At 33.7% G+C, this 22,923-nt stretch overlaps 1 pseudogene; it reads right to left on the minus strand.

The window, feature by feature from the left end:
- Nucleotides 1-14,204: 14,204 nt before the first annotated feature.
- LOC120184466 lies at nt 14,205-22,665 on the minus strand (annotated as a pseudogene).
- Between the last annotated feature and the right edge of the window lie 258 nt (nt 22,666-22,923).

Consider the following 22,923-nt stretch of genomic DNA (forward strand, 5'->3'; position numbering starts at 1 on the left):
TTATTTCTTCCTATGACTTGCCTCTGTAGCAAAATCCAGATTGATGATGTTCACTCATGCGAGTAGATGTCCTTCATCTTTGCCCCCCAGTGTGGAGGGTGATCCTTGGTTAGGGTTAAATCAAAAGGAAAATACTATAGGCTTAAAAGGGGACAACAAGGGATATATATATACATATATTTTAAAGGATAAATGAAACAAAGTTGTTCATCATCTCATTCACGAATTCCTTGTAAAAGATGTATCCCCAGGGGGACGAGTATTCATGATTAACCTTATTTATATGAAGATAATGTAATTAATGCATGATAGAATTATTTCAATGATTTCATTTATTTCTTCTTCTTCTTCTTCTATTTGCCCCCAGTATGCCCTAATTATTCAAATTCTCTAGAAACAATTTGATCTGCAACACTCCATCTTTTTTTGGTTTGAAAATGTCCTCGTCATGCCCCAAGATTTATTGAGATTGGGAAATGAATATTGGTTCCGTGTCTAGGAAGGGAAAGGTATGACTTTAAAGTTGTTATTATGAGAAATGTAATGTTATTGAAAGGTTATTTCGGTCTGAAAAGGGGGTATGGAAGGTCTAATCTTTCCCCTTGTCAAAGATCTATAATTAATGAAGTAGTAAACGAAGCTTTAATCCATTCGATATTCAAAGAATTATAAGATTAAAACTTGATTTATTGCTCATAACCTTAGAAAATGACATAAGCTCAATTAACAAATATTTACTAAGGAAAGATCAAAAACAAGTTCAAACAGGACAAGGCCAGTGCAAAATTGGCCCCCAGAATGTCTCATTACGAGTTAAAGGTCAATACCCCTGGGTGAAACAAAATCTGGGCCTTGCTTCTTCGTACCCCACTGATTTTGATAATACCTCAAACTTCAGACGGGGCTAACATTACATTCATAACTTTGAATCCTTTTTGGGTACAGATGGGGTCACTTCATCTTACCCTCAAAACTTTCATCACAAGACTCTCCGCAAGCTATTCGCCGGATCCGTGATTAATGCATATTGAGATGCAATGTATACTATGTAATGTACAATGTGTATATACTAATGCAAAGATGAAAAAATGCACATGTAAATGCAAAATGGGTGTGCAAAATGTGATATACAAATGCAACCCGATATTGATTCCAAAATAACTTAGTTTATTCAAAAAGTACTCAACAACATACACGTCTAAGCACTTAGGAAAAGAGAGTACATCAACATGGAAACTAAATGTAGAATCTTGCCCTATTCGCTAATCTCTTGAGCTCTATCATCAATCCCATGATGAACCATTCTTCTTCTGATTATGGGATCACGAAAACTCTTAAGGCTGTCGCATCTTCAGATAATTCGAAGACTTGACGAGCAACACCATTGGCCTGATTCACTACTATCTGCATTACTTCATGTTGTCTTTGAATAGTTCATGGTCGGCTCTCCTCTAATTGTTGAATTCGCTGATGGCATCTTTATACTGTAACTTCTAGCTCAAGAATATTGGCTTTTAAGGCCTCATTTTCCTGTCTGGCTATCTATTATGCGGATGAGTAGATCAACCCTACTACTTCTAGCTCCATTATCTTCTTCTTTAACATCTCATTTTCTTTTTAAGACATAACCCATTGTTGTTGTAATAGTTATGATAAGTGTCATCTAAACTAAGCAGATGTGCTTCAAGCTGCTCAATATGTGCTCGCCTATGAGCCAATTCCTGGTTAGCCTCATCTCTTTGCTCTCTCAATCTCTGAGCGTGCTATAAGGCTCAAATAATTACCTTCTCTGGAAAAAATGAATCTTCGATAGTGATAAGGCTGTCTCTGAATCGCGTTTGCCCATACTTGAATCAGGTCTGAACACTGATTGCATTCTCAATCCATCGGAAGACATTGCTGCCTTAAGCTCTTTTTATAATAACTAGGTAATTTGGGAATTAATATCGTTTATGAAATGATGTGATATGACAATGATACATGCAAAAGTGCAATAAGAACATATAAAAGAAAATTAATGTTAGTAGAAACAAGACAACAAGAATCAATTTAGTCGAAAAGATTAGTCCATAAATGTAATCTTAGCAAAAATAAATAAATATGACTCAAAGTTGAAGCTGAAAAAAAGTATACAAAAAAATTAATAATCCTAAGCACATGCGTTCTAGTTCTCCTAGGCTATCCACATGGCTCTAGCGGGGTAAGCTTACTAAATTCTCTATATGAGGTTGGGTTCTAACAAAGGGTTCCCAAGCCATTTTTACAACCTGCTAACGTTGCCCCCGAGTCTGCCCCATTACAGACACGTGGGTTTTCTCTTTAAAAAGGTTTTCAAAATGTGAGGAGTCGCCACCAATCATTTAAGGTGAGATTGGAACACCGTCAAAACCATGTGATTTTAATAAAACATTTTTATTTTAATAAAATATTGAGTTTTAGGGTCTGCAAAAATCCAAAAATCAAGTTCAAGAGTCAATTACGCGTGGGGAAAGATAAGCACCCCCACAAGCGCCCAAAAATTGGTACCTAGTTGGTTACCCTATATTTAAATTTGGAAATTTTAAGTTCAATCTTTATTTAACTTGAAAATCATTACGGATGCAAAGTTGAAAAGGGTATTCGTTTATTGAAACCGATAGCATTCGCCCCCGAGCGTAAATACGGGAGATCAACTATTGTGCCTAATAACCGAACATTGCCTCATTTTTAGAAAAAAACGTGATACAATTTTGAAAAGGATGTCGACTTATTTAGGGAATTACCAGTAGTCACCCCCTGAGCACGATCGCGGAGGATATACTATTAACTCCTTAATAAGTGAACAATGCCTTAAGTTTTAAAAATAATGCTATCAAGCAAAATTTTATTTAATCCTAATTATACTAAGATGATCCCTCGAGCGTTTATGCGAAGGCCAACTCGAATTATCCCCTAAATTAAAAGACTAATTTAAAGTCTAAATTAAAATGGAGGCTCTATTTAACATATTTAATTATGTCAATATTAAAAGTCTAATAGAAATTTGGGGATTAAAAGGGTCAAAATCTAAAGTATCTAGTTATAAAAGATTAAAAAAGTCTAAGGATCTAAATATGATAAACTTTAAATATAAGGACTAAATTGCAAGAAATCAAAAGAAAGTAACTAAATAAAAATAAGCAGGGACCATATTGCAAGAAATTTAAACTCAAAAGCTAAATTAAGACTAATAAGGGCTAAATTAAAATAAAATAAAGCTAAGGGCCAAAATAAAAAAATAAAAACAAAAGGTTCAGTGATCAAAATGTAAAAACACGCTAAAATTAGAAGGACTAAAATAGTTAATTTACCAAAAAATAAAGCATGTATAATAAATTGGTGAAATATCAAAATCAGTCCCTATAAAAACCATTTTGTGAAAACACGCTAAAACTGCAGGGTTTTATATTGTAAATAGACCATTATTATACCCTATATATGTCAACTCTTCCCCCTTTTTAATTCATTCTTAACCTAAATACACAACAAAAAAGAAAAAAATGGAGAATGCTCTCCCCTTCCCCGGCCGGGAGTAGGCCAGCCACCCCAACCTCGATTTGGCCACCGCGCCGGACATCGTATGTAGTGGCTGAAAACCCCAAAATATCCCCAAAATTAACCTGAACCTAGATTTAACCACCCCAAAGCCTATTTTAGAACCTAGAGCCTCTAAAACGACCCAAAACCTCCTGAAAATGGCCCTAAACCGTTCGACTACCCTAGTTTCCGACGTCCCCCATTCGAACCAGGTAACTTTCCGATCTAAACCTTTTATTTTTTTCATTTTTTATTTGTTGTTATTAGTATTTAGAAGGGTTTAAAAATATTATATATATATATATATATATACTCGTATGCCTTGGTTATTTGCTTTTAATGTTTGTGTACATGCATTTTTTTAAATAGAAAATATCAAACATGATCATGACATTTAAAAATAAAAAAATTAGTAGGTTTCGGACATAACAGAGCAAAGCATAAAAAATATATATATATATATATATATATATATATATATATATATATATACTTGTATGCCTTGGTTATTTGCTTTTAATGTTTGTGTGATTGCATTTCTTTAAATAGAAAATATCAAACATGATCATGACATTCAAAAATAGAAAAATTAGTAGGTTTCGGACATAACAGAGCAAAGCATAAAAATAAAAGCATAGTGTTCGAACGTAAAAAGGAAATATAAAAAAAGCAGTAGAAGGTAGATAACCTTTAAAATATGTTTATTGCTCGAGAACAGAGAATTACTGTGCTTTTTTCGGGTAAGGATTTTTCCAATCCAGTCCCGTTTTACAAACTGCTTGCTTGAGTTAAATACCCATTTACAACCAAATAAAAATTACAAACTGCTTGCTTGAGTTAAATACCCATTTACAACCAAATAAAAAAGTATTCACACTTTCTTATGTTTTGTCTTTTTGTAGGTAAGTGGGGGACAGGCTTGGAATTGGTTGAGGGTTTAGTGGAGCACGAGCGTGGGTTTTTGATTAAAATATGGTGTTCACAGTATAGTACAAAATCTTAGCTGTACATCAATGAATAAGGCATATTGGAGACTGCCATTTCCAAACAATAACAAAGCATTAATGAAAAAAAGACAAAAGATGCAAATATTTTTAACAAAATTATTCTCTGTTCGTGTTAGGTATGGCTCATAAATATACCAGTAAAGAGGACAGGGTTGATTTTGTAATTATGTACCAGGGCTTTCTATTATAAATAGATGTAACCTAGACTTAAAATATCATTGAATAAAACTTCTAGCGCCGCCTAAGCACCGAGGACGTAAGCACATTGCCGAACCTCGTAAAATTCTCGTGTTCTTTTGTTTTTCTTTACCCGTTTTCGTCAACAATTGGTATCAGATGTCAGGAGCAAAATTTGAAGTCGCGAAATTCGATGGTCAGGATAACTTCGGATTATGGCAAATGAGGGTGAAGGATCTATTGGCGCAGCAAGGGATCTTGAAGGCTTTGCGACCTTCAAAGCCGGCGTCGATGGATGAGGAAGATTGGGAAGAATTGCAGCAGCGAGCGGCAGGAACCATACGATTATGTTTGGCGGACGAGGTCATGTATCACGTCATGCATCTATCGTCTCCAGACGAAATTTAGAGGAAGTTGGAAAGTCAGTTTATGTCCAAATCCTTAACGACAAAACTGTATCTGAAGCAGCGGCTGTATGGGCTGAAGATGCAGGACGATCACGATTTGGCGCAACACGTGAATGTCTTCAATCAAATCGTTTCTGATCTGGCTCGGCTTGATGTGAAAATTGAGGATGAAGACAGAGCGATGATTCTGTTGTGTTTGTTGCCTCCCTCTTACGAACAAATGGTGACTACTCTTACATATGGGAAAGAGATTATCAACGTTGAGGAGATTACTGCAGCCTTGTTGGCTCACAACCAGCGGAAGCAGAATGTAGGGGAAAGCTCTCAAGCCGATGGCTTATATGTCAAGGGTAATCGAGATCGTGGACGGAAGCCAGAGAAGGCAGGGTCCGGGAAGCGGAATTCCAGATCCAAATCCAGGGATAAGAAGACGATTCACTGTTACAAGTGCAAGGAGGCGGGACATATTAAGCGAGACTGTCCAAAGTTGAAAAAGCAGACTGATAAGAAGCGTGATGGCTCATCCAAGTCTATGAACGTGGTCGAGGATGATAATTCTGATTGCAGTGAGGGTGATATGCTTTCTATTTCAACGAAACAATTGACGGATGCTTGGATTCTTGATTCTGGATGTTCTTATCACATCACACCAAATAGGGAATGGTTTTCGACATACAGGCCAGTTAATTCTGGTTCAGTTTATTTGGGTGATGATCGATGTTGCAAATTGTTGGTATTGGTGATGTCAGAATTAAGATGCACGATGGCTCCGTTTGGACGTTGAGTGGTGTTCGACATATCCCAGACTTGAAGAAGAATTTGATTTCCTTGGGCACTTTTCACAAGAATGGTTTTATCCCTAAGGCTGACGAGGATAGGGAAACCATTCGGATTGTTAAAGGAGCATTGACTGTGATGAAAGGCAAGATGACTGCAGGGAATATCTACAGATTATTAGGGAGTACCGTTGCAGGTGGAGTTCACTCTGTTGAGTCCTGTGATGATACAACAAAATTGTGGCATATGCGCCTTGCTCATCTTAGTGAACGTGGTATGGCAGAATTACACAAGAGAAACTTGTTGCATGGTGTCAAAAGCTGTAAGCTCGATTTTTGCAAGTATTGTGTTCTTGGTAAACAGACTAAAGTCCGTTTTAAGACTGCGAAGCACACAACTCAAGGGATTCTTGATTATGTGCATTTGATGTATGGGGGCCTTCCACGACATCGTCTTTGGGTGGATCTAGGTACTATGTTACTTTTATTGATGATTTTTCACGGAAAGTTTGGGTGTAATTTTTGAAACAGAAATCTAAAGTTTTTGAGAAGTTCAAGCTGTGGAAAGCTGAGGTAGAAAACCAAACAGGAAAAAAATCAAGTGTTTGCGGTCTGACAATAGTACGGAGTACACAAATTCATAGTTCCTACAATTCTGTAAGGAACATGGGATTCAGAGGCATTTTACAGTGCGCAAGACACCACAACAGAATGGTGTTGCGGAACGAATGAACAGGTCATTGAATGAAAGAGCAAGATGTTTGCGGTTGAATGCGGGGCTTCCCAAACACTTCTGGGCTGAGGCTGTTAACATGGCGTGTTACCTTATCAACAGATCACCAAGGGCATCGCTGGCTGGGAAAGTTGCAGAAGAGGTATGGACTGGTCATGATGTTAGTTTTGATAACTTACGGATTTTTGGTTGTCCTGCTTATGTGCATGTACCTGCTGATGAGAGATCCCTCCAAACTTGATGCAAAATCGAAGCAGTGCATTTTTTGGGTTACAAGAAAGGTGTCAAAGGATTCAAGTTCTGGGATCCAGTTGCGAAGAAAGTTGTGATTAGTAGAGATGTCGTTTTTGATGAACAGTCCATGTTGCAGCAAAAGCAAGACACGACAGTGGTGGGTTTCGAGCAGTTTCCAGTTGAGAAACCAGAAACTTCTCAACCGACTTCTGGTGGTTCCACTACGGATGATTTGCAGGATTATAGTCTCGCCATAGACAGGGTGAGACGGAAGAATATAAAGCCTCCGAACAGATTGGGTTTTGAAGACTTGGTATCTTTTGCACTTATTGTTAGCAGTGATGATCCGGTTACTTTTCATGATGCCATTACTAGTCAGGAAAACGACAAGTGGATGGCAGCCATGGTTGAGGAGATGGAGTCTTTGAATCACAATCGCACATGGGAGTTAGTTCCCCTTCCTGAGGGTAAGAAGCCGATTGGTTGCAAATGGGTGTTTAAGAAGAAACCAGCAGTAACAGAAAAAGAGGGGGAGAAGTTCAAGGCTCGTTTGGTAGCGAAGGGTTTTTCACAGCAGAAAGGAGTTGATTATGATGAAATCTTTTCTCCTGTGGTCAGGCACACTTCAATCCGAGCAGTTCTTGCATTGGTGGCTAGTTGGGATTTCCATTTAGAGCAGATGGATGTTAAAACTACTTTTTTGCATGGTGATTTAGAGGAGCAGATCTACATGCGACAACCTGAAGGTTTCACTCAACCTGGAAATGAGCATTTAGTTTGTAGATTGAAGAAATCTTTGTACAGTTGAAACAGTCTCCGAGACAGTGGTATAAACGTTTGACTCCTATATGATCAAGATTGGCTACAACCGATGTGAGTATGATTGTTGTGTCTATGTTAAGAGCCTTGATGATGGTTCTTTTATTTTTCTATTACTGTATGTTGATGATATGTTGATTGCTGCGAAGAACATGGATGATGTTATCGGTTTGAAAACTTTATTGAGTCAGGAATTTGATATGAAAGATTTAGGTGCTGCAAAGAAAATTCTTGGAATGGAAATTTGCAGGGACAGAGACTCAAGGAAACTGCGGCTATCTCAACGGGGTTATGTTGAGAAAATGCTAGAAAGGTTTGCGATGAGCAGCGCGAAACCAGTTAGCACTCCATTGGTGAATCACTTTAAGCTCTCATCAGAACAGTGCCCTAAGAGAGATAAGGCTGCTTGATGTATGCGATGGTATGTACTCGTCCTGATTTAGCTCATGCTGTTAGTCAAGTTTGTAAGTACATGTCTAAACCTGGTAAGCAACATTGGGAAGCAGTCAAGTGGATCTTTGGTACTTAAAGGGTACTGTGGGACATGAAATTGTTTTTGGGAGTCAGCGGGATAATCCTTTGGTTGTAGGATATGTGGATTCAGACTATGCAGGTGACTTGGATAATAGAAGATCTACGACAGGGTATGTCTTTACTCTTGGTGGAGGGCCTATTTGTTGGAAGTCTACTGTTCAATCTGTTGTGGCTCTATCTACAACTGAAGCTGAGTACATGGCAGCGGCTGAAGCTACAAAAGAAGCTTTATGGCTTACTGGTTTAGTGAAGGAGTTGGGTGTTCAACAAGGTGGAGTTCAGTTGCTTTGTGATAATCAAAGTGCTATTCACTTGGCTAAGAATCAGGTGTATCGTGCTAGAACTAAACATATTGATGTAAGGTTCCACAAGATCAGAGAGTTGGTTGCATCTGGAGAGGTTTTGTTTCAGAAGGTACATACTGATGAGAATGCCGTTGATATGTTCACCAAGCCAGTTACGACAGACAAGTTCAAGCATTGCTTGGACTTGTTGAATGTTTCGAGTTGTTAAAGAAGCAAGGTAACCCAACCCACATTGAAGTTTCCAAGGGGCAGGATATTCGCCAAGGTGGAGATTTGTTAGGTATGGCTCATAAATATACCAGTAAAGAGGACAAGAGATGGAGTGAAGCGAACATCAACTGTCCTTACAAAGAAAGTCTCGTTGTGGGGTTACGAATTATGTGGGTTGGGGGTGCGGGGCGCAGCCCCCACGGTACGGTACAGGGTTGATTTTGTAATTATGTAACAAGGTTTTCTATTATAAATAGAGATGTAACCTAGACCTAAAATATCATTGAATAAAACTTCTAGTGCCGCCTAGGCACCGAGGACGTAAGCACATTGCCGAACCTCGTAAAATTCTCGTGTTCTTTTGTTTTCTTTACCCGTTTTCGTCAACAGTTCGGTTTACAAAATTTTAGGATAAATTACACATTTAGTACATAAATTATCAATTTTATTTACTTTTAATACCTAAACTTTTATTTATTCCAAAATCATACCTAACGTTTACTTTTTATTTTATTTTAGTAACATCATTAAAAACTTAATGAAACTCTGCACTGACATTTTTTATGGGAATTACATCATTCATCACTCAACTATATTCTCACATCTATTTTGGTCACAAAAGTTTAAAATTTTTAATTTAACTACTCAACTTTCAAATTGCTCATGTTTTAATCATTCTAATTTATTTTATTAATAATTTTTGTGACATGAAATTTTTATTATTATTATTTTATTAATATATAATTAAAATAAAATTTTAAATTTGAAAGTTAGAGTGATTAAATTAGGAGTAATTTGAAAGGTAAGTAATTAAATTAAAAAAATTAAACTTTAGTGACAAAATAAGAGTGAGAAGATAGTTAAGTGATGAATGATATAATTTACCCATAAAAGTGCCATGTTGTAATAGCTCCGTTAAATTTTTAACAGGGAGGTACTAAAACGAAATAAAAAGTAAATGTTAGGTGTGATTTTGAAACAAATGAAAGTTAGATACTAAAATGAAATAAATTTGATAGTTTAGGTACTAAACTTGTAATTTACCCTATTTTTAGTGATAATAAAATATTGTTAACAATGACAACAATTTAAAAAATAATAGAAATGCTGCTATTCCCATTTATTTTATTAATATTGAATAACTTTTAACATTTAGGGTTATATTATTTCAAAGCAATATGTATTTTTAGATTCTCCTTTTTGGGGGATTAACTATCAAAGTGATATTTTTGTTTTAGTTTTATTCACTTTTAATAATTGATTTTAAGAAAATTATATTAATTTGATCACTTACATTATTAATTGTTACATGTTGATCACTGAGTCGTTAACTTACGTTAATTTGATGATGTGGAACGTTAGTAGAAAGGGCTAATATTAAATTTAACCCTGAACTTTAAATAAAATATTAAATATCATTTTTGACATAAATTTTGATAAAATATAAATTTGACCCTTGAATTCAATCAAAGTCTCTCATTGTCAGTTGCCGCTCACCATTTTCAACACCGATCATCGACAATAACCATTGGTCATTGTCATTAACGACTGTTGAACCCTAAAACTTCCAGCTCACTCCTTTTTAACCTCATGAACGTAAATTCAGTGTTTGTTTAACCTAAAAGTGTCTCAAACTCGATCAATCTAGCATAGAACCTTTCTACTTCCTTTAAACTTAAATCATAATAATAAATTTATCATTAATATTCCATTAAAATATTATATCAAAAATTTAAATCAATGTAATAATCAAATTCACACTTTTTTGTTTATAATATTTTTATATGTTATAACTTTTTGTTATGTTTATAATAGTAATTATAAAATTTTAATATAATTTTTTTATTATCTTAAAACTAATAATATCATTCAGACTCTTTTATATATTTCAGTTATATATTTCGTTAGATATGATTGATGACAATGTTTTGGTAAAAAAAATTAAAATTAAAATTTTCGCCTCCTAGGATTTGAGCCGAATTTATTATTTGTGAATTAATTTATTTGTATGTTAGAAGTGGATTGAAATTTCATCACTGTTTCTAAAAACTAACTTTGATTTTGTATTAATTGATTCTACAATAATAATAAAATCAAATTATAAATATTAATTCAACAAAATTTGTACAATCCCAATTATTTTGTTTTATATTTTTCTTTTTAATTAATAACTATTTCTTAACATACATACTAAAATATAAATATTACACAATTATATAATATCTTGGTGATAAAAGAATTGTTGATATTCTTTGAAGTCTCGGATTCGAGCACCAGGAATGCTAGGGGTACATGCGTTCAATGTCAAATGATTGAGAGTTATCTTTGAACAAATACTACTTTGTATATACTACTTTGTATTTACCCCATATTAATATATATATATATATAATTAAAAGTAATCACATCTTTAATATTTATAAATATTAAAAACTTATAAAATGTTATTTTTAAGTTTTATTAATATTATTTATATATAATATAATTTTATAAAATTTTAATCTTTAAACTAACAATGTCGTACACTTATATATATATTTCCACTATATATTTTGTTAGACATTGATCACATTTTTTTATCGCTACAACTACCAAATACATTGGTTTATGATTGATAATTAATTTACTTCGTATTAGAGATAGATTGAAGTTTGGTCGCTTTCGTTACAGTTTTATAAATTTATAATTAATATTAAAAATATAAAAAATATAACATAACAATATTATTAAAAAATTATGAATTGTCAAAAAATAATTATTAAAAAATTATGAACTTAATTATGATATTAATTTATAGTTTTGGTGTCCTTATTTTTAAAGAAATATTAATGATAAATTTATTATTATGATTTTATTTTAAAGAAACTCAAAGGGTTCTAGGTTAAATTGTTTGAGTTTGGGACATTTTCTGGTGAAACAAACATTAAATTCACATTCAATAGGCCAAAAGGAGTTGACTATTTTAAGATCCAATTATCGTTAACGATGATAGCCAACGACGAATGGTGGTGATCGTCAGCATCGATGGTGAATGGCTGCTAGTGATGGTAGACTTTGGTTGAATCATTCGGTTAAATTGATATTTTATTTAAAATTTAGGAACAAATGATATTTCATCTAAAGCGGGTTAAATTAATATTGCATCTAAGTTTAATGGGTCAATTTAAAAATGAATCCTTCTTACTAATATGTCATGTCTAATGACCAAAATGTAACAATTAATGACGTAGATAACCAAAATTTAATAACTTGATCGTGACATTTTTTTTTTCAAAATTAATAATAAAAAAACTAAAATAAAAGTGATCATTCCGTAATTTATTTTTCCTATTTAATTATTTCAAGAATAAGCAAAATTTTCTTAGGATAATTTAATTGATATTGTAAAATTAATTAATAGTTTAAAATTAATTAATAATATTTTTATTAATTCTCGATCAAATTATTTAAAATATAAAAAATTATTTAGAAGATGAGAGAAATTATTTAGAAGATGAGAGAAATAGTTTAAAATGACCATTAGCTAGTTGATAAAGCACAAGGTTCTTAATCTTGAGGTCGTGGGATCGAGTCACACGGAGGGCATTTCATAATTTGGAGGTCTCTCACGGAAGCTGCTCTCAACCTGGTGTTGGGGGCAGCCTACTATCTTACCTCCCCTTATCCCATTACATATGAGAATACGTGTCAGCTAATTTTAGAATTACAATTGTAAAGATGATTTTACAGGGTTGTTGGGAGAATATTTTGAGATATATACCAGGTTATGAAAAATACGAGGTATCATATATTTATACTTTTTGTGATCTCTATGTTTATAATTAATTATTTGTTTCTTCCGTCTATGAATGTAGGCAAGATCGAATAATGTTAAATATTGTCTCGTGTCTTATTTTTATGTTCAGCTCGTATTATTTGTTATCCACTTACAAAATACTAACAAGAGGTATAAAAAATATATATTTGAGTTGTGAAGTTTCGAAGGAATTTGTTGTGGCATATTTTGTTAGTGATTTTGAAGACATGCAAAAAAAATTACTGCAATAAATTTTTAGTTGTATGAGAAGTAATTCTCAATCAACACAGTAATACTTCAATAGATATTATGTTTGAATTGTCAAGATACTGCTTCTAACATCGAATATCACCAAGGTTGAAGGTACATGTCCTATGATTTTCTTATTTTTCTTTTATTTTGTTGCATTTTTTAATGTTTGGTTCTTGCGAGTTTTTTTTTACTTCGTAATATGTGTATCTCATAATCCTAAACTAGATCAAGGTTGAGATTAAATAGGCCAATTAGTTAGAAAAGGTCAAATATTCAAAGATAATAAAATAATTAATAGGGTTTGCTGGAAATAGGTTGAAATTTTTAATTTGTAGTGCTGTCGCTATGCCTAGCCAGGAAGGATAACTGCTCAGGGCCATAAATAAAAAAATTATAATTTAAAATTAATTAATTATTGTAAATATAGATATTTTTTATAAATTTTCAAAAAAATAAATTTAAATAAGAGTTATTTGATAATATTTTGTATTTTTATTTGAATCTAACAGGTTAAAATGTTAGGGTAATGATAAATTACAAAAATCTTGCGCAAATCTTAAGATTGTTTGTTCATAATAATTTGTATGACATTGATGCAAATGATTTTTTCCCCAAATTTGTAAGTTTTATAAACGATGTGGGCATTTGAAATTCTCAAGTTTATCAAAGTTACCTATTGTTATCCAAATGTTTCAATTGCTAATCAAATTCTTTTTAACTATGCCAGTGAAAGTTGCATATGTTGAAGGAATTTTTTTTGAAATTAAAATTGTTGAAAACTTACTTGAGTTTATCAATGTTACAAGAAAAGTTGAATGGTGTAGTCATTTTATGTATTGAGAAAAACATGTTATACCATAATGATGTAGACATTATTATTAGTGATTTTGTATTTATAAATGTTCTTAAAATTCATTTTGTGTGAGTAGTTAGGTGTTTAGCAATTTTTTTTGAATTATTTCATTTGAAAATTTATATTTTTTATTAGATAGTTTATTGATCGTAATAAAAAATTACAATTTACAAGTAAATTAATTTATTTTTATTCACCCTTAAAACTTATTTTGTTCAATATTATTACGAAAGATTCAATTTTTAGGTTTGCTTCAAGGCCGCAAAAATCTTAACAACATGTAAATGGGCTGCTAGAATATGGGGTTTGATTTGAGTTAACCAAAATACAAAGAGTTTAGGTTTTAGTGGGCTACTTACTCTTGGGCCCAATTGACTCGAACAAAAAATTATGCTAACATTGTCCATGAAAATTTCAAATAATCTAAATTCTAAATTAGCTTCTAAATATTTAAAAAAATCTAATTAAATATTTAAATCATTAACATTATTTTAATTTACTTTTTATTTTGAATGAAAAAGAGGTTAGCCTAACTAATGTTCAGGCCTATAATAAGGTGGCCCATATATCTCTTTCAAGCAAAGGAATCAAAGCAGCAGCGAGATCATCGAGCATGACAGTGGCATTCGTTGAAGGATCTACAAGTTTAGAGAGAAAATTAACTGGCTTGTTAGCTTCAAACAACACCAATTTAATGTCTACCAACCAAGCCTTCCTTTTCATATTATCGATGGAACGAACAAGAAGTATCAAGCTCAAATACACCATTGGGTCTTGAATGAGCTTCAAAGCCTCCATACAATCAGATTGCATCTGCAAACTAGAGATACCATTTTCCCAAGAGAGTTGCAAACCGATGACGAGCGCACACAACTCAGCTTAATGAGGTTGAATAATACCAATAGATTTGTGGAATCCCATAAACCAGCTTCCCCGGTGACACGAATGAGTCTGTCGATGTAGCTAATTCCAGTAGATGGAGAGATGCCACCATCAACGTTTAAGCAAAAACAATTCAAGTTCAGGATCAACCATTGAATAACTAACATGGAAGGTTCGGTAGAAGATCCTAAGACTCAAGGTGAGCCATTATAATAGCGAGCCCAACTAAAACTTCGGTACAAGATAGTTCTAGGTTGTTCACCAAGACTATAAAAAACCAAGACTATAAAAAACAATGACATTTCTATTCTTCCAAATTTTCCACAAGATAGAAATGAAGAGGAGCTGCCATGATAGATTGGTATCTGATAAAGGAACCTTAAAAAGAATATTTTCCTGCAACCAAACATAAAGGGGTTGACTATAAAAAGAATGTGACAAATTTGGGGTATCAATTGTTACTAGAATGCTTTCGTAAACTTGCAATCCCGGAGAACGTGAAGGACAAACTCATCCACTTCATGACAAGAATGACATATTAGGCTTTTTACAATATAATAAAGGCAACTTTCAGTGTAATACCCCAAAATTTCAGCTAGTGACCAAAATGTAAATTTTGAAAGTTTTATGGCCAAAGTATAAACTTAGGAAAATTTTAGGGACCAAATTATAATTTTAAAAAGTTATGTAATTTGGTCATGTAAACGAATAGTTAACCCCCAAGAACGACGTTTCCATGGGTTTCATATTTTTCATACGGATTTTGATTTAAAAACTATAAAGCGATAAAGTCGGGGGAATTCAAATAATCGGATTGAATTGGATTTTTGACATATTTTGAATGATGATAATGCAAGGTTAATAATTTCATCTCCATGAATTAAATTTGATGGATTTAATATGGATCATTAGATTTAAGATGATTTTTCCGTGTTAAATATAAACCGTTGGATTTTAGTGACTAGATTGTAAATTTTAGGAAATTACAAGGGTAAAATTGGAAGATGAGAAATTTTGGTTCATGTTTGACTATGATGATATAAGGGATTATGAAATCATGGTAATTTAGTAATTATCACGAAATTCAAGGTTAATATGGTAAAGATATTAAATTTTTTAGGGTAAATTAGTAATTTGACATTTAATGAATTTTTAATTTCTTTATTTAATAAAGAAAGATGAAATTTAAAGATTTCTCTTTATCTTCATCCTCCATGTCGTGAGTTTCTATAAGGTAAGGAAAATTTTCCTTTTTGATTTTTCAAGCCAATTTATTAAGAATTTGGATGAAAACATGAAATACAAAGTTGATCTTCATGAAATTCACTATCATTTGGTAACATTAATTCATGTTTTCTATTCTTAAAAACTTAATTTTTCGAATTTGATGGCTGAAGGGGATTTTAGGTTTTAATGATTTAAGGCTTGATTATGGTGTAGTTGATGTTGGAGAATCATTTCCATGCTTGTATCATGAATGAAACTACTTAGAAATTCATATATCATATTCAACCAACCTAGGGTTTATGATGGAGTTGGTTGTTTGAATTGAAATTGATATATAATTGATTGTAAATGATTGGAAATGATGTTTGGAAGTTGAATTCATGTTTGAATCAAGTTGGAAATCAATCCTTTGGAGAGCCTTCATATTCGCCATGATGAATTTAATAGAGAAAAAATTGTGAAAAATTATTTTGAAGTTAGACATGAAAAATGGATGATTATGTGAGTTTTAGAAAGTTGTTTGGACCAATTTGGAAGTTTATAAAGATTAAGGGATCAAATTGTAAAAAAGGAAATATGGGTTTGAAATGGAAATTGGTATGAAGTTGGAGAGTAATGTTTAAATATATTAGGATGCTTGATTATGTCTTTGGATATTTGGATTTGAAGTTAAATGACAAGAGATCATTTTGAATATAAATTGGAAATGTTGAGGTGAATTCCAAAAGAGTTCATTTTCTTGGTTAGATGGAGAAATTTGAAATGATTAATTAAGTTAGGAATTGACATAAGTATTGGGAGGATTGAAGTTATAATTTTAGTGTTATGGCTAGCACTGATGTTTTGAAATGATTTAGAATCGAATATGTATCAGTAGAATTTTTATTAATTTTATTACTAGATTGTGCCTATGTTAGAAGGATACTAATATATGCTTTGAAACGTATGTGAGGTATAAATGGTGAACAGGTAGATTGTGATCAAAAATCAAGATCAAAGAAAGCTTAAAGCTAAAGAAAAAGTTTAAGAGTGAAGCTTGAATCGCTAAGTAAAGTTACTTGTGGAGCATTTCTAGGTGATTGCATTTTACTTATAGTATTATAAGTATGATATGAGGAAGACTTTCGATGAGTCAACCTCGAATGATATGAAAAGAATATGATTTCAAATCGTTTTACTATAGTTCATATTATTTTGCTGAATGATTTCTTTTAAATAGTTTCGGGTATGAACTGCCCAATGCATTTTTATATTATATCTTGATAAATTCATATTTATGAATACTTTTATATATTAGTGATATGTGATTTTGATGGAAAGTCCCAATGCATGTGTATTGAGAGTTATATTATGTGATATTTGATTTTGTTAATATCTGAGGATAACTTGTTAGTGAATGACACATGATAATGATACTTGATTGTGTTAATATTTGAAAAGATTCTGATAAGTGAATGATATATAATTTTAAAGAAAATGCTCATTATAAATGCATTGAGAGCATTGGTATAGAGGTGGAGCATTTAGTACGTCTGACATCACTTATGTGACGGTGGTGGTACTAGCAGTTGCATGATATTAAGAACGTCTGATGTCACTCATGTGATGGTAGTGCTACTATCAATGGTACCTAGCACGTATGTTGTTACTTATGTAACGGTGGTTCTATATCAAAGGTACTTAGTATGTCTGACATTACTTATATAACGGGGGTGCTACATATGTATATGCTCGTTGACTCGCGTACCTTGCATTCTCAGTGGTTTACATTGGGCTATGAAATAAATGAAGTGAATGGTTCATGCTATGAAATAAATGAAGTGAATAATACATACTATGAAATGAATAAAATGAAAGGCACATGTTTGATATGAAATGAAAATGTATTAGTTAATCGATTTGATTGAAAATAAGCTATATGGCACTAAAAGTGCAAATTGTTAACAAGTCAGTTAAATTGCATATAATACACTCGTATGTAATTCATGAGCTATGTATTCTCATTTATCATTGTACACCCCAATTTAGGGGCTAATTAAAGTCGTAACAAGGGAAAAGTTGAGGACAAAATTGTAAATTTTAAAAAGTTTGTAGCTTGGTTTTGGAACCTGTGGGAAGTTCAAGGAATTAACCTTGAATTATCCCATTTTTTCTGGTCAGTGAAAAATAAACCCCGATCGAGCAAGCCAAACCCTAAAAAATCCCCAAAAGGGAAACCCCCAAATCCCTAAGCCTTCCCCTCTGGACCTCCCGATTATCAACAGTTCGGTCGTCGTTCAATGCTCCGTCACCCCATTGTTATCGCCGCATCGCTCTGACCAAATTCCCTTTGACCGTTTGTCGAAAGGAGCCGCCATTCATCAGAAATGAACGGTTGAAAGTTCGTTGAAACCCCGCTGCCGCCACATGGTTTCGTCGATTCAGGCCACCTCGCTTATCGACTCACCACATCGACCTCGCCATCGTTAACCTCGTATGATTTTGACCGCCGGCGTGGGTAAGCATTTCGACCCTTTTGTTTTAAAATCCAGTGGTTTTGGCTCATCTTTGAGTTGGTTTGGCTTGATAATGGTGTGTAGATGCTCCCAGAAGAATCGACTGATCACCTCGACCTCTGTCGTTGTCACACGCGCCATCATGTGCCAGCAGTGCGCGTGGGGCTCTTCCACGTTCCAGGAAACCTTCTAGAACCGATTCAGTCGGTCTGGACCATTTCGAACCGGCCAAACCCAGTCTGAACCGAGTTTGTTTGACCCGATTGGGTCGACCCAAACTAAGTCAACTCGTTTGAGTCAACCGGTTGACTTCGACCGTTGACTTTGACCGAAAAGTTAAAATTTTCAAAAGTCATATTTTATGTTTTTCGACGTCCTGAGTTCGATTTTGAAGTCTGTTTTTCCAAATTTGCACTCGGTAAGCCACTTTTCAGTGTTTTATCTTCGAATTCAATTTGGTTTTTCGATTAAGTTTAGTTTCTGACGTAAATTCGTTTGCTATGTGTTTGAGACATTATGGGAATGGAATTAAAGTTCGAGGGCGATCAAATGGAGTTCAAATGGTTGATCGATATGACTCGTAAATCGAGGTAATACATTACTACCATATGTATGTTTTATGGAGCATGATGGCAATTGTTAATGCATAGACGAATATGTTTGAATACATGGGTGTAATTAGTATATTTCTAAACTCAATCCAAATGCGATGAAAAGTAATTAAACTGAATAAGACTCAATTACACGTATAAGACACTGGAAGACTGATAAAAAATAATTTTATGTTCAGCGATCAATCGATAAAGCAATCAACCTCATAATTATTAAATTCTAATTATTTTATGGGATTATTTGTTTTCAATAACGTTTCTTTTTTATGTAAGCCTATATAAAGGCTCAGCTGTTAAGGTTAAAACATTGAATTCCTTTGGCTTATTTCCATTCTCTAGCGTTAAGTTTTCTTCACGAGCTGCCCACCCATTAAGTCGTGCTTTTATTTTTTCAAGGATAAATTCAAATTGAGAGCAACGTAGACGTTGGTGGAGAACAGGGACACCTAAATATTTCCCAAATAGCCAACTTCTTGGAAGCCGAGTATAGTGCTGATCTCAGCCTTCGAAGCATCATTAACCGTTGGAGAGAAATAAATTTGAGTTTTATGCTTGCTGACCTTAAGACCCGAGCAGTTATCAAAGACCGAGAGGATTTCATTAATGTTCCTCGCTTGCTGCAAATCAGCTTTGGCATGTTCTTTCGCTTAAACATGTGCCATTTCGCGTAAAAAGAAAAAGAGCCCAAATGCCTTGAAACAGAGTGACGAATGAAATGACCTAAACGCTCTATTGCAAGAACAAAAAGACAAGGCGATAGGCCTTGTCAAACTCCTCTTTCTGGAGAGAGAACATTAGTAAGACTTCCATTCCATTGAATTTGCATACTTACAAAAGTGACACAATTCATAATGATACGATGAATGCCAATCGAAAAATCAGCTTTGATCAAAGAGTCTGAGATAAAATTTCACCGTAACCTATTAAAGGCTTTCTCAAGATCTACCTTTATTGCCATCTACCCATTTTTTGCTTTTGGAGGCTTTCATAGAATGGATCACTTCTTGATTAATAATGATATTCTCAGTAACAGACCTCCCCGGAATGAAGCTTGTTTTGTTCGGGACAATGCTATTGGGAAAGAGAGGCTTTAGTCGACTCACATTGATTTTTGTGAGGAGCTTATACAATACGTTGCATAAGCTTATTGGCCGAAAATCAACAAAAAATTCCGGCGAGTCACAATGTGATGAGGACCACAATTGTTCTATTTAGTTCAGGCTCGATAAGGTCACCTTGGAATATGCCTTGGATCATTTTACAAACAGACAAACCAACCCATTTCCATTGCTTTTGGAAGAATTCCGCGTGAAGTCCATCCCATCCCGACGATTTTAGAGGGGCCATGTCCATTGGTGCCTCGTGAATTTCTTGCTCGGTGGGGATTCAGTTAAGAGATTGCAAAGAAACCAAATCAAGGACCGGAAACGAAGCAATGTTCGGCCAAGAATTTGCAATGATTGCATCAATCGCAAAAAGGGATTGAAAGAAATTAGCTGCTGCGTTTTTTCTTTTCTTTTCTTCGTTCTAGTCTTTTAGTAACCTCTTTAAATTGAGTACCAAATACTGTCTTCATAATTAATTTTTTATTCAAAATATTTATAACTAATGATATAAATTTCTATTTAACATATTGTAATTAAAAAAACGTTACATCGAGAAGAGAAGATACCTTGTAATAAAGATGGTGGAAAATACTTGTTTAGCAATAATAATAATAATAATAATAATAATAATAATAATAATAATAATAATAATAATAATAATAATATTATTATTATTAAAGAAGTTGATGAAACACTTTATTATCTTATCCTTTGTCCTTACTAGAAATTAAAAAGCAATGATTTATGTTAAATAAATTAAAAAACTAAAGACGAAATAATACTAATAAGGGTAAACTATATGTTTCGTATCCCAATTATCACTTTCATTCCATTTTGATCATACAACTATTTTTTGTTTCTAAATCATACATAACGTTACTTTTGATAACCCGCCGCTAAAAAATTTACAAAATTGTTGATGTGACATTTAAAAAAAATCAATGAAGACTTGACATTATCTTATTATGACACATCAACATCAATGTTAAATTTTTAACAACATATGAGAAATAAAATTAAAACGTAACTTTAGGTATGATTTTTAAATAAAAAATAGTTAGGTGACCAAAACGGAAAAAAGTGATAATTGGATACCAAACATGTAATTTACCCTAATAATAATATGTAATGTATAGAGGAGAAATGTAAGACCAGAAAGAATCAAAAAGGGGTAAAAGGGAAGGAGGGTTAGGAGAATCAAAGAGGAAAGCTTTCAAGTGCTTGATGAAGTCCTTTGACTTTTCTATGTTAACTGAATGCCCTGCGTTCTTTATCACTACAATCTTTGCGTTTTCCCCCACATGCCTACAACAACAAATTCTCAATTCGCAATCAATAATTAACATTAGAGTCAACTACACCTTTAGTATCTCATCTATTACCTTTATTCCGTTCTAATCACTCATGTATAGATATTTTTAAAATTATACTTAACATTTAGTTTTAGTTTTGATCACTTACCGTTAAAAAATTAACAATGATACTGACATGTCACCATAAGATACTATCATGTCATCATTGAAAGAAATAAAAAATGACACGTAAACAGTTTTGTTATGTTAATTTTTTAATGGTAATTGACTAAAATGAAACCATAATATAACGTTAAGTATGTTTTTAAAAAAATCAATAGTAAGATGATCAAAATGGAATAAAAATAATAGTTGAGATACTAAATCTGTAGTTTATCCTTTACATTAATACTACACCAAATCCAATAATAATACCTTTTCAATCTGTAGCCAAGCTCCAATGGGAATATCTTATCTTCTTCACCCCAGATTATTAACACACTCTTTAAGAGGAAAACAATACTCGTAAATTTAACAATATCATACTAATAAACTGAAACCCACCAGAGGTTGTGGAAGAAGAGCTTAAACCTGTGTGATCTTAGGAATGTTGCTAACTTTTCTATCTTTTAGTATTGTGACCAGCAGCTCTCTTTTCTCTTCTAGATGATCTGTACACATTACCTACACCAAACATATATATATATGCAATGCGATGAATCAATGATGGAAAATATATAGAGAAATAGAATGGGAAAGTGAAGCTTACATCAATTAAATCAGAGAGAAAGGCTTGGCACCCACTTGTCTATGGGCCTGACGAAGGAAAACTTGATTAATTCCCTCAGTTTCTCGGGCTTCTGCGGCAACAATATACTCAAAGCCTCGTCCAAATCCGAAACATTGAAGAATCCGTCTTCCAAATCCTTCTCTTCCAAGCAAACCCCGGCGCAGCACAACACCAACTTCTCCATTTTATCCGGGAACTGGGCCGCCATGCTGTACCCAACGAACCCACCGTAACTTATACCAATCAGGCTCATTCTCCGTACCCCATGCGCCTCCATCAGTTTCATCACCGATTGAGCCTGGAACGACTCCATCCGCTCCCTTCTGCTGGTGTACGATTCCCCGAAGAAGATGAGGTCCGGCACGTAGATGTTGAATCGAGATGTGAAGTGGCGGAGATGGTCGCCGTATTGCCACATCGCGTTGGCACCAAATCCATGAACCAGAAGGATATTGGGCCTTGAGGCGTAGTGGGTTTTGGGTACCCAACAGTGCATGACGGTGCCTTCGCCAAGATCAGTCTTGATTGAACGGAGGCCGGCATTGCCGAACATGAAGCCGTTGTAGGTATGATACTTGTATCCTCCATTTACAACCAACATCATGGTGTATACACCTTACGAAATAAGTCTTTTGATATAACTTCGCGACATATAATTGAAGATGAGTTTTGATGCAGTACTCCTTGATTACTAGTTGTGCCTCTTTTTTTGTTTCAAACTAAGACCCAATAGCCAATTCAGATGACTGCTCGTCTGAAGAACCCCAGTGGACAACACATAACTCATCATATAAATTATTTCAGGGTTCTGCATAACATCATAGTTAATGTCATGTATTGCAACTGCATGATGATACCGAGA

The sequence above is a fragment of the Hibiscus syriacus genome, unplaced genomic scaffold (genome assembly GCF_006381635.1).
Source record: "Hibiscus syriacus cultivar Baekdansim isolate YM2019G1 unplaced genomic scaffold, ASM638163v2 tig00112910_pilon, whole genome shotgun sequence".
NCBI lineage: Eukaryota > Viridiplantae > Streptophyta > Magnoliopsida > Malvales > Malvaceae > Hibiscus > Hibiscus syriacus.